Source organism: Ursus arctos, unplaced genomic scaffold (genome assembly GCF_023065955.2).
Source record: "Ursus arctos isolate Adak ecotype North America unplaced genomic scaffold, UrsArc2.0 scaffold_10, whole genome shotgun sequence".
In the NCBI taxonomy this organism is placed as follows: Eukaryota; Metazoa; Chordata; class Mammalia; order Carnivora; family Ursidae; genus Ursus; species Ursus arctos.
The window spans coordinates 68,167,839-68,181,458 of NW_026622764.1; positions in this window are offsets into that span (position 1 = coordinate 68,167,839).

Sequence of the window (13,620 nt, forward strand, 5' to 3'; positions counted from 1 at the left end):
GGATCAGGGAGTCAAGCAGAATTCAGGTCACGATGTTCTACAAACTCATTTCCCCCACAGACATGGGAACACTGGGGTAACACACCACAATGACCCAGGACTTGTACCCCCAAAAGATTATACAAATATATTTATGCCAATCAATGCTCATTACTTTGGTGACAATTTTCATATTTAGTCCCATTTGAAAAAATCCCCTAGATTCCTGCCCAGATTCTTGTGACCAAAACAGTAATGGTAAAGCTCATTCCCTACCATGCCCAGAGGACTAGACTGTTCCGTGAACATTGCAGAATGAAGACGCGCTCTGTGCGTGTGAGAGCACTGGGGGTTATAAGAACACACGCATCTCCACGGATCGTGATTACACGGTCTTTGCAGAGTGCTAGTGGACTTCTGCTGGACGGCTAGCAAGGCCCTCCACCCTCCAGGGCTGCTGTCGCCAGCATCTCTGTTCCAGATGACGACCCAGAGCCTTTTCCTTGAGGTAAACAAGAAAATAGGATCTTTTCTCAAAACACTTGCCAAAAAAACCCAAAACCAAAACCCCCAAATGCGGAGTTCTCATTTTGTTTTGTTTTTTAGGGTCTCGACAGAGCCAGGTAAAAGCTAGAATATCTATTTACACAGAATGGTTTTTTGATAAAATAGAAAAGGAGCTTAGGGACTTTCCATTTTGTGATTTGCTTAAAAAACAAAAAAGCTAAAGCCTCAGCCCTAGTCTCTATTGAAAAAGGGAGGGAAAAAAAGCAGAAAAGAGGAACTTGTTGCAAAGTGGAGTGAATGCTGGCTTCCCTCCGGCCCACTCCAGCTCGTCACCATGGAGACTCCGGAAGGTTCCAGGAATGACTCACGCGATTCGCTGGCGAAGCCTTTGAAATGGAAGCAACACCAGAGCACAAAGACAAAGTTAGACTGCAGCCCTTGAAGAATGAGCCTTTGACTCCTGACTGACGGCCTAGGATGTGGAATCCGGGCTGTGGCACTCAGACAGAATGGCCCTTCCTTCTTTCAGGTCCTCATTATTAGGGGCACTTGCTCTTGAGAGCAAAGGTCAGAAAACACGTTTGCCTTGGACCGGGCTCTCCCACCACTATTAGAGAAATATTGATGTCAGCCCCACCTGAGAGTGCAAAGACTTGAAAGGGGAGGTTGCCCCCAGGGAAGGGGGGGCTGAGAGTGGGGAGAGGGGCCAATGGGGGGGAGTCTCAGAGACTGGGGAGGCAGTTTCCAGAAGCCCAGGGCTGGGGAAAGTGTGCGGGTGCCTGGAACTTACTCCCCTGTCTGCCCCTCTGGCTGCGCGACACTCTCAGTCACATTGGGCTCCTGCAGAGCTCAGTGATGGGAATGCGGGCTCCGTGCAGGATGGCACTGGGCCCCACCTGCACCTCAGCAAGGATGGAAAGACACAGAGCCCCAGGAGAAGCTCAAAGTAAGGACTCCTTCGCCCTGAGTTTTGTCTGCTGAATTCCTCTGAAAGCAGCCCAGGGGATTGGTGTGGGCTGCCCGGGGCTGGGATGCATGCCTCCCCTAGGAATCCACACAGGAGAAACGTGGGCCTCACCAGCATCTTCCTGAGAAAACTCCCCTGCCACATACCGAGAGTGCTTCTTTCTTAAGGGCCTCATGGGTATAGCAGGGTCCTCTAGCCCAGGGCACCCTGTCAGTGCCCCGACTCAGGGTACCCCTGGCTGCCACTGGTCCGAAGTGCTGGGGGGCCCTCTGTGGCAGAGGGCTTATCTGAGGCATTGGGGTTCCCACAGGCAGCTGTGTCAAGCTGGGCTGTCCACTGGCTCCACGGGGACGCCGGCCATGGTGGAAAGCCCGAGGAGGGAGAGAAACTTCTGGGGCCAGGCCTTGTCTCAGACTGAACAAAAGCACTGAGTCTGCGTCCTGGAGGGACCACGCCAGGCTTGCCTCCACAACACTTTTGTAAGACAGCAGTTCACCAGAATTCGTGTCCAAAATGCAGGGAAACCACCCCCCTTTCTTCCCTCGAGTGGGGAGAACCGAGGCGGAAGATGTGTATTCTTTCCTCCTCGCCCCTAAATCTGCATGCTGGTGACTGTAGACCTGCTTAAGCAGGAAAACAAATAAGAAATAAAGGTCTGAGCAGAAGCCCCAGACGTCTCCTCTCAACTATTTATTCTGATTTCTCGACAAGTGAGTTAATTGGATGGGCCCCCGTGACAGACATTCCATACTGAAATTCATAGCTTTCTGCCAAAACAACATATTGTGTGCTGCTATATTTTCCACATTGGAACTTGGAACTGACGTGGGTCTTGAGCAGTTTTATGTGGGAAAAGGGAGACCAAAGGTGTAGAAACGCAGGCGGCCGCTCCAGAGGTTCCAGGCCAGCCTGGGAAGAGGAGCTGCCGCCCGGCCCCTGCCCTTGGCGGCAGCCCCTGCTCCTTCGCGGTTTGCTTGCTGCTTGTGCTTTGCAGGGTTTCTGTTCAAAGGGAGCCACGGGGAGTGACACAGATGCAGCCCCGGCCGAGGCCTCCCTGCAGCCTGGGAAGGACCGTGCTGTCTGGCCGAGGCCTCCCTGGGCCCGGCCATCCCCGGGCCCGGCCATCCCTGGCACCGTCAGGTCCCTGCCACGAGACCCTGTCCCTCGTCCCTAACCCTGTGCTCAGCCCTGTGCCACAAAGAGGCACCCAGATTTGCGGGACAGTGTGGTGTCTGCTGACTGCTTCTCCGGGGAGGTAGAGCTGATCCTGGCTGCCCAGAGGGAAGGGCAAGGGCCGGAGCAGGCTCGGGGCTCCACGCGCATGCTGGCCAGCCTTCGGTGACCCATGTGCAGCCCCTAGTGCTGTCTCGTGGGTTCCCTTCCCTTTCGGACTCCCATAACACAGTGATGTTTCCGCTCTGAAACATCTCTCGCTTCATTTTCCAGGATTTTCTATCTCAGCATCCCTCCATCCATCTGCCAGGATCTCTTAGCCTCCGCCATCCTTCTGCCTCCTGGGCCCTTTCTCTGGTCCCCTCATATTCAAGGAGCGCCACGGAGTGATGCCAAGGCCGTGGCTCTCCCCCCAGCCCTTGGGGCGACCCCCACCCCCTCTTCTCCACTCTCTGTAGCAGGTGCTCTCAGCATGAAACAGGCAGAGACAGGCCACAGCCTCCCTGGGAGACAGCAGCCTGGAGCTTTGCTTCCCACTGCAGGCCCCAGAACGCTCAGCCGCGAGCAAGCAGATGCCAGCCTGGAGCGCACTTGCCAGAGATAAGAGGCAGGCCCCCGATGCCACAGAGCTGCAGAGCCCCCCGCCCCCAGCTCACCCCAGTGTGCGTCAGACCTCTGTGTCACTCTTTCCCTTCTCCCAAAGGGGCTCACCTACGTGACTTCACACAGTGCTCTTCTCCACAACCCCAAGGAGCCCCTAAGAGCAACCTCCTCATTCAAGAATGAACTCCTTTGTGCGGGGTCCTCCCTCCAGCTCTGTTGACGCACCATCTCACTTTTCTCCCTGACTCGCCTCACTCCTGAACCTCTAGTCTGGAGTCTCAGTCCTCCTGTGGTCCCTTCTCCCGTGAAGCTACCCTCTCTCTGGGCAACCTCACCCACCTGCAGTTGCCATGGCTGCTCCCATGGGGAGACTCTCCAGCCAAGAAGCCAAACCCGCAGGTCAACGTCTGGCTGGACCTCTCTCCCTCACAGTTCCAAGGTCACTTGAATTCTGTACATAATGAATTAAACAGAGCACCTATCTCTCCACCCTGTTCTTTCTCTGGTGTCAGCTGTCTGCCCCACTCTGCGCCCAGTCACCCAGACACCTGGGGCCACCTGACCCCCTCCCTCTCATTGTCACCACCGTGCCCAGTCCGTCACCCGAAGTGGACCCTCCGAACCAGCACATGCCAGGGCCTGAGCTGAGCACTTAGAGCGTTCCACTTACTTCCCAGCACACTCAAGAGGAAACACTCGTTTAATCCTTATCTTAAAGATGAGAACATCAAGATGGAGAAAGATTAGCAAACAAGCCCCAAAGCCCACAAGTGGCAAGTGGTGGTGTTGAGCGCTGAGCCCAGAAGAGATGAACCCATGTCCCTGTGCTCAGCCAGAGCCTGCCCTACACAGCAGAGGACCCGCGAGGTAGAGAGAAGCCGTTGGATACGGGAGAAAACCAAGGTCAAAGCCATGGGAGACCTGTCCGGGGCCCATCAGGGCTCTCTGCCTCTTCTCAAGCCTTTGAGGGACTGCTTCCGGGGCATTCAACAGTGCTTTCTTCTGTTAAGTGCCAACTGAGTTTAACATTCTTGTGTGAGTGACAATTATTCCAGCGATGATGAACAGTTGCTCTGAATTTCCATCAATTGCAAAGAAAAAGAACTTGTATAAGTCGCAGCATGAAAGATCTAAGTTAGACATTTAAGAGTCCCTTCCAGATCTGGAGAGCCGGGAGACTCTGCCCTTCCTGGCTAAGAGCATCTATGAAACCTCTCTCACACCGTTGCGGGAAATCCTTTCAAATGGCTCAGAGACCTGGTATGGCTGGAATGAGTTTGGAAGAATCCAGAATGAAGGTAGCTCCACCACCGTATACCAGAGGTTGCCTTTGGCCTGTACCCGTATTTGGTTTGGCACCACTAGTGTTTCATGAAAATCCCAATTCTGGCTTCTCTTGAAAGATCGGTTGGTATGACAGCTCTGGGCTCTCTGTTCCGTTTGGCAGCAACCCGCTGACGGAGGGGGGTCAGCCTGCCTCCGTGGACAGGGTCCGCCGCTCCAGCCAGCTTCGCTACTGATGTTACCTTCCTGGCCTCCTTAGCATGGGGAGCCGGTGACCTCAGATGACACGGGTAAGGTCACTCTTTCAAAGGCGTGCCTTTCCACGTAGCCAACGTCTGAGCCATGCCAAACGTTGTTAGACAGCATGAGAGCACAGCCTATGAGTGGAATTGGTTTTGCATCAGAGGCCCGACTCCCAACGCTCCCGTTTTACGTCTCCACGAAAATAGAGCCGAATCAAGTTCTCTTCCTCCTTACCTTCTGAGAAAATCAGAAGTATTTACCAGGTGTGGAAATGCAAACTTCGTTCTCAGAATTGCCAACGTTGCCGCACGGAGTCACGTGTTGATTTCTGCCTAATGAGAAATCCAGAGCAGGCTGGAGTCTGACAGATAGAGCCCAATCGGCTGTTTACTCTCGTGCTAATCACAATCATGTTTACAGGAAAATGCCCTCCTCGGCTTCCAGCAGCTCCAGCCACTCAGCCACGGGAGAGCTGTCTTCAAAGTCAATTGCCTGTCATTTTGCTGATTTATGTGGAGCAACTGCAAAGACCCCTCGAGGTATTTGTAGCTAGCTTGATGATTCCCGGCTTATAAAGTGGCAGTGGGCAGAGTATTTCAGTTCAAATTCCCATCAAGACGGAATTTAAATCCCCAGCTCTGCTGCTCATCTTTGCAATGTGAGCACTTTAGATAAGCAGAAACCATCATACCCTAAATGCTGGGGGACGTACAACCTGGGTTTCTTCAAATGGAGCCTGAACCCACATCTTTTAGACCTTAGCTAGGAAAGTGATTCTAACAGTCTTTAAAATCGTGCTCACAGATGCTGTTTCCCAAGAAATATTGATGATGGAGGCAGAATGGGAACTCTCAGGTTAAGATCGGAGGAGCATTCCCTTACCGCCTGCCTGGATTCGTAACATTTCAGCCAGCGGAATCTAATTTCTGTGGAATAACTTGACTCTTTTAAAAATGAAAATATTACTGGAGAGGGTGACCTATTCAATTACTAACCCATTAGCTTCTGGTTTAACTCCAATTTTAATGGGGCCTCCCTTCTGTGCCGATTCCCTCTCAGCCCCTCCCCCCCTTACAGAAAAGTGCTGGAAGGTTCCAGATCCCGGGGAGCTGGCCCTTCTCTGCTGATGCTAGAAGGTGAGACTGCAGGTTCTGAGAATCACACACGTCCTGTGGGGATACTGTCCCAGCGTAGGTGAAAATGGATGCATCTTTTATGTCCCCACTTACAGCCTTTGGAAGTTGAACACGGATGATTTAAGGATTGCCCACGGCTTACGTTGCCTGCATTTCTGCATTGCTTGCTCATTCAGCATCTCAGATAATAAAGCCACACAATGTTAGGGCTGAAAGGAGACCCAGAGGTCTAGATCAGTTGCTTTGGGTCCAGTGACATCCCCCAGATCGGTGGAGCCCGAGGATCCTTAAGAACCCAGACATGTGGGAGACTGAGTCATTCAAATTGAGGCCAGCTCCAAAAAGAGTACCATTGACTCATCTTCCCGTCATCTTTCTCCTGCTCTCTCTTACAGAAAGTGTGTATTTCTTCCATTTAGAAAAAGACTGCTCAGATGTACTATGCCATTACCTTCTTCATCCTTCTCTTTATAATCCAGCCTCCTTTCTCCTGGTTTCCGTCACCTGCCCTATTTAGCCAGTTCCAAACTAGCTACCTGTCTTCGTGCGTTTCTGCAGCTGGCCTCGGGGTCCTTGGACACCTTTCACACCCCTCTCGCTCTTCAGCCTTCAGCTTCTAAAACTGGGTTCCTGGCTTCCTTGCCGATGCGCTGTAATGCCTGGGACGTGCCACTGGGTGGCAGTGTTTCAGAGCATTCCCGAGCCCGGCTACGTGGCCTTGGGCTGGGCTGGGCTGGTGGTTTGTCTTTTCCAGCACAAACAGGGCTGTGGGAACAGGCAGAGCAAAGGGGGACTCGCGTAGTGCTGGGGAAATCGAGTATTAGATATTATGGTAACGAGGGACGGAGGTCTGCATGCTGTCTGTGTGCGCTCAGAGCTTGCTCTAGCCACAAAGCTGACATCTGCCATCATTCTAACAAAGGAATCTCAAAATCCTAAGGCTGTTTGGGAGGTGTCCTTGGAGAGAATGGCCATAACCCTCTGCCCTCCTCGTTTTGATTTTTTAACCGACCATTGGGCCTCGATTCATCCATAAAAACAACAACCAAAGGGAAAAAAGGCAATCCTCGTGAGCATTATGTGTTTGCTGGACAGGATAGTAATGGCCTAATCCTCCTAATGGCTTTGGTCACTGCAGGATATTAGCTATTAGAAGGGTCTGTTTACAGGGGGGCGGTGGGGGAAGGTAGGGCCATCTGCTGATTACAGCATGTATGAGGAATGGAAAGAACATTTAAAGAGACACTGTCCGGCTACTTGGACACAAATATTTGCCTGTCATTTCAAGGTTTATTTAGGGCTTGGATTTGAGTATCTGAATCGTTTGCATGGTCCAAACTCTAAACGCGATGTTTCACACTGGAGATGGGCCCAGGAACTGTTTGTTTCCACCCTGCTGCTTTCTGAAAAGAACTTCTCCGGGGAGTGAAAGGAATGTGGCCTGAATGTTTCAGCATTTACATCATGGGTTGAATTCTGTGGAAGTCAAACCAAATGTTTTCATTATAAACAAGTCAGCCCAAGACCAAACTGTGAAGCACCGGTTTGATTTCCAAGCCTCCCACCCAGCGCCAGCCTCCGCACAGGAAATAGGCCCCGGAATCCCACCAGGGGCCAGGCCCCCTCTCCAGCTCCTCTGCCGTTGCCTGCAAGCTGTCCACCTTCCCTTCCAGGCCAGACAGGCAACTAAGGTGAGATGTCCCTACGTATCGGTAGGGTCCGGTGTCCCTCCCTTTTCGAAAGTTCGCGTTAAGCCACTAGGTTTTCATAAAAGACCCTCACGAGTCCCTGTTTCCACTGACCACAAGAAATCAGAAGAGGATTTTTGCTTTGATGCGCAAAGGTGTAAAGTGAAAATCGCGTTCAGGATATGTTTGCAGTGAGCCATACAGAGACAGCACGGACCCCAAAAGCTGAGAGCCCTGTGGCCAAGCTCCTTCCCCGGGCGCCGTGCTGGGCATCTCAGCATCAAGCCGCCACACCTTTGAACTGTGTCTGTGAGCATCTGGGCTTTATCTTGAGTTACTTTGTGCCTCCACTAGGCAGATGTGTCTTAAGATATGGGAAAAGCCTAAGAGAGGTTATTTTGGGGGACTGAGAGCGCTCAAATTTTTTTCCATAGAAATTAATGGCTGTTGCCTCTCTCCTTTCCGGCTTACAAAAGATTTCATAGGACCACTCTACTTTCACGTAGTGGGGAAGTACCCATTTCCAGCCTGTAGCAGGAAATGAATGTAGGTGCCCATGCAGAAAAGCTGGAGGCAGGCTGACCACACGTCCGAGAAGGGGTTAAGCCTAGACAGAGAGGTGAGCAGATCCCCGCTTCCCCTCCTGGCCAGACCCTGGCTCAATAAGGCCACAACTCTTGTCGCATCTGCAGATTTTATACCCCGGCTCAATGGAGAGGAAGATGCTGAGGACATATTTGGTATCAACTCAGCCTATCATCACACGAAACCAGACATGCGGTTCCTGAACCAAGAGAATGTAAAGGCTTAGGGAGAGAGAGCTCCTAAATAGTAAGAGGTGAATGCTGAGTGACAGAAGGGGGCAGACGCTGTCCCATGAACGGCCCAGGCAGGAATGATGCCGGTGTCCAGAGAAAAGCCCGGCCTCTATGATGGTGACGTCAGGTAAGCCTCAAAGGAAAGGCGAGACTCAAACTGGATCTTGGGGGAAGGGTAGATCCGCCAACAGTGCTACAAGACGGGGGGAGGGAGGGCATTCCTGCAGGTGGAGCTTGGAGGAACAAGGTTCAGAATACAGGCACATTTCTGGATAAAAAGACATCGCATGTGGTTGAGGCTGAAGGGTCTGAGGAGCACAGTAGGAGAACGGTGGGAGAAGCCCGTACAGGTCCCATCCGCAATCCTTGTAGCTGACTTTTTCAGATTGCAAGGAAGAGAGCCACTCAAATTACCTTAAGCGAAGGGGGTTGAATCCAAGACAGGAGAGGTGAGGAAGAAACCACAGCCCTACTTCAGAGAAAAGCAGGGATAGCCACCCTGCCAAGCTCCCTAGACATAGGAGTGTAGTGTGGGAACGGAATGTTTGAAAATATAGCATATTAATAGAAAACTTGAGGTTTGTAAGGCCAACAATTCCGAAGATGATTGCTACTGAAAAGACAATTGGTTACTCAGAACTCCCAAGAGAAGGGGACATAACATACCACACAGGGCCACACAGGGAAGCACAGGGCCAGTCAGAGGGCAGAAGGAGGAGGGAAGTGGGAGCAAGAGCCGTGTATATGAGAAGGAATGGATGAGGCAGGGTAAGCAAGTCAGGATTGGCTTGTTTGGATAATTTCAGCATGCTCTGCGACACAGGGCTGCCCCTAGTTGCTGGTAGCTGGCCCTGAGATGATCAGTGCAGGTGGACAGGGGCCCAGGGCGCGAGAGCAGGGGGGGCGGGGGGTGGGCTCTGGACCGGTTGGCTTGTATTGGGAAAGCACACTCCCAGACGTGTATTAGCTCTTGGTCTTGGCTCACCCTGGGAAGGGCGGTCCCTCCAGGGCCAGCAAGTCCCCAGATGTCAAAGCATCAGAACACAGAAAATGAAAGACATGGTTAAGACACCAAGAGATCATTCAGGACACAGTGTGGCTCGAGCAAAGCTGTCATCTTGTCCCTATGGCTGCTACTCCAGTGTGGATTGGGTGACTCATCCCCACCCCTTGCTGACTGTCCCCTACCGTCCTGTCTGCAGTGGGACTCCCAGGAAAGAACCAGATTGGCCAAGTGGCCTCCATCCAGCACCAGCTGTTCCAGTTAGGCAGATCTTTACGCCAGGCCACCCACACTGCCACCCATAAATCAAGTGTCCACTCATGGACTAACCAATTTCCTAGTAGATCTCAGGGCTTGGCAAGCTACGCCTTGAGCCCCCTGGCTGGGGACACCTGCGGGGGGAGGGGGAGCGACATCCTGAAGATTCCCGGGAGGAGAAAACACAACCAGCCAGCGCCTTACTTGCCTTGTCCTCTGCATAAAGCTTCTGAAAGGCCAGAAATGAATCTGAGTTACAACTGCAGATACACCGAGGATTGCAAACAGGATGGGACAAGGGAAAGCAGGGTTTTTATACAAAAAGATGAATCTGGCAAAAACATAGCAAGAATGGATTGGAGAGGGAAGAGCCTGGAAACTGGAAGAATCATGAGGATCCTATGATAGGTCCTCAGGGCTCCAGGCACCTGGAGTGGGTGGTGATGATGGGGACAGGGAGGAAGGGGCAGTTTCCAGAGACAGGCTAAAGGAGGCGTCGATGGAACTTAGTAGCGGAGTAGACAAGGAAGGAAAGGGAGAAGGACGACCCAAGGGCAACATGGAGGCTTTGAACCTGGGGATGGAGAGAAAACACCTCACTAACAGAAACAGCAGATAGAAAGGGAACAGATATGAGAGGAGCTCATGCGGATATACGACCTTGTGTCCAGGGATGCACACCAAGAGCCCTGCAACTATTGCTGCACAGGAAACAGTGTGGCCCTAGCAACGGTCGCCTTGCTCAGTAGACAGCCTCGTAATGTTCTGCTTTACTCACAAATCCGGGAACTCCAAGGACGCAACTACCACTTTCGAGATTTCGCCCAATTTTCTTAGAGTCCTCAAAGGCCAGGTCTGGTCGCCAGTAACGAAGTGCCAACCACGCTTCTCTGATGTCCTCCACTCACCCCTGTCCAAGTGATTTTTTAATGATGTCTAAATCATTAAAAGCGTGGCTCTCGTACAAATACATACCGAGCACATGCTGAAGAGATCTTTTACACACTAATGAGGAAACCAGCAGGATGGTAAAACTGGTTCAAAGAGCATTTGTGGAACAGACATGTATATGCTCTCTCGGGAAAGGAATGTTGAAAGAAGTTGGCTAAGTTAGACGCAAAGCAAGTTAATGGCCTATGGGGCAATACAGCTGTAACCTGTTAGGCTGTCTTCTCAACTGGACAGAACCGTTTGCCTCTCTACTAGACAAAAAGTCATTTGCCACTTGGCAATTGTCTACAAGAAAACTTCTAACTTCACGCAGCTTCGGCCTTGGTCAACGGTTAATAGCAGGTCACATTTGGTACATTCCTTTAGAGAGCTGGATGGTTCTTGCGTGGGCCTTTTAACAATGTTCCAGTTTGGCACTGAAAGGTCGTGCCGTCATCGTCTTGCTCTATTTCCAAGTTTCGGATGATTCTTAACATTCATCTTCCATCCCGCCTTAGGATGGAAGATCTTAGCTCAGGCATCATTTCCTCCCATCAGCCTTCCTTGACTTCCGTGATAAGGTCAGATCCCCCTATTCATTTGCTTCCAGAGCTCGGAGTATTTCACCTTCACAGCAGTTAGGGGAAAGAAAAAATTATTATGACACTTGTTACAATGGTAATAAGACTTACTTGGGCCTATAGCAATAGGTGTCAAGACAATCGCAATAGGGAAGAGGGATGGGGCTCAATGCCCCAAACTAGGACAAGTGGAAGTTCACAGCCGATGAGCAAAGTGAGGGGGCAGGGGATGGAAAGTTACTAAGAGGACACATGAAGGGTGGGGGGATTCTTGCTATGCTGACTTAATAAGATTTGAGCTGAAGGCAAGCCAGGGAGAGCAGATCTCGAGGTAGGCTGGGGGGATTCTCCCTAAACTAGTTTAGCAGGATTCTTGCTAAGACTGGACAATGCAGGACCAGCAAGGACAGGATGAGGGCCAGGTCAAATCCTAGTCAAGAAGACGGCTCAGAGAGCCTGGCTAAAACTGGGTCCAGGAGAGAGTTTTACCACTCCTCTAATTTTTATGTGTCTGTGCTGTCACATGACTCACATCTGCCTCCTCTTCTAGACTATCTGCTCCTCGAGGACGAGGCCATTGCCAGCTTCTGCTTGCCGTCCCATCCCAGCACCTACGCTGGACTTGAAGCATAGAAGGTGCTCAATAGCTGTTTCCTGAATGAATGAACGAACGAACGAACGAATGAATGAACGAATGAAGGCCCAGGAAGCTCAGCAAGGGGAATGCCCTGGAAGGCAGGAAACAGTCGTCCACACACTGCAGCCAGTGCACTGCCTGGCTGTCATTATTTCCCTTCTTTGTTTCTATTTGCTTCATTGCACCTTTTCCCATTTGACTGCCTGGCTGGGAATTCAGCTCTGGGGGACTGGGAGCAAAGTCAAACTGTTTGCTCCCGCAGCTTGCTGGTGCTGACTCAACCAGCTCTTCCTGCTGAGGCCTAAACACACTGATCGAAGCCTGGGAAGCAGCTAACCTTAGTCTGTGGTACAGATGGTTTGTACGGCCTGCCCTCTGCCTCTCGTTCCTTCCCCATTTTCCAGGGGTTTCAGGATCTCCCTGCCAGCCTTCCATTGGGGTGGGGGAGGGGGGATCTGTGAGGACCCAGTGGCCACCTCGTGGCTCCATTATTTAATTTGCTTGGGATAGGGAGGGTGAAGGAAGGTTTGCTGAGCACCAAGGATTGGGAAAAGGATCCTCTTTTCAGGAAACAACTTCTTTAAGAATAAAACACCGGGAGTAGGATTTGGGTATTGTGTGTCGCTCCCCTTCCCCCCGACCTCCTGAGTAATATGTCAGTATGGTTTTGGAACCCCTCCCATTTCCACTTTGTGTCTGTTTCTAGTCAATTCCAGCCCATGCCACCTATCTGACCTCCCTGGCCCTCCTCTCTTACTCTTGTTTGTTTCTTCCCAGATGGCAACTCCTGAAGACTGGAGGGCTCAGAGCTCTTCTCCAGTCTGAACATTTGATCCCTGACATCTCATTCTAACCGGCCTGGCAGATCTTGAATGTCTGTGTGCAGCCCAGCCCTCTTCCCAGAACACCAGGCTTGCATCTTACGGAAAGCAGCCTCTAGGGTGACCCCTGCGATCCCCACTGCCTGTTGTTCACGACTCCTGTTGAGTGTAGGCTGAACCCAGTGACTTCTAGCAAATAGGAGACCGCCAAAGTGATGGGATGTTGCCGACCCAAGATTAGGCTTCCATCTTGCTGACCCTCTCTTCCTCTCTCTCCTGCTCACCATGATGGAGGCCAGCTGCCATGCTGTGAGCTGCCCTGTGGAGGCCCACGTGGCCAGGAACCAGAAGCTGCTTCTAGCCAGCAACTAGTGAGGATCTGAAGCCGTCAGTCCTGTAGCTGCAAAGAACTGAATCCTCCCGACAGCCACATGAATGAGCTTGGAAACGGGCCCTCCCCAGTAGAACCTTCAGAGGAAAACCCAGCTTTTTGATTACGGTCTTATGAAAGACCCCAAACCCTGAACCAGAGGACCCAGCTAAGCCATACCCAGAAACCTGACCCACAGAAACGGTGAGATACTGAATGTTTGTTGTTTTTGCTTTACACAGCTAGAGAAAACTAATATTATATGTAATTATCTACTCGGACTTCAAAAGGAGTTCTCAAATGTAACGTTGAAACCCAATCTCGATTTCCTATCCTCAGAGGAGAGAGAATAGGATATGTCACTGCTAAAGCATCACGGACAGGGATAGAAGCACCATGCTGCCGACAGTGCGGGGGGTCGGGGATGGAGAAATCTCACGGCAGGAAGTAGCAGGCCTGTGAGACGAGAAAACAACAGGATGCAGGGTGGGCACCCCAACCCAGGGGAGCACTCAATCAAACCCTCTGTCGATTGTCCCGCAAAGTCATGTGGATCGGCTGAAGTGGCTAACTTTGACATCACCTGCACTGACACTGTCGAGTGGACAGACACACGGACAGC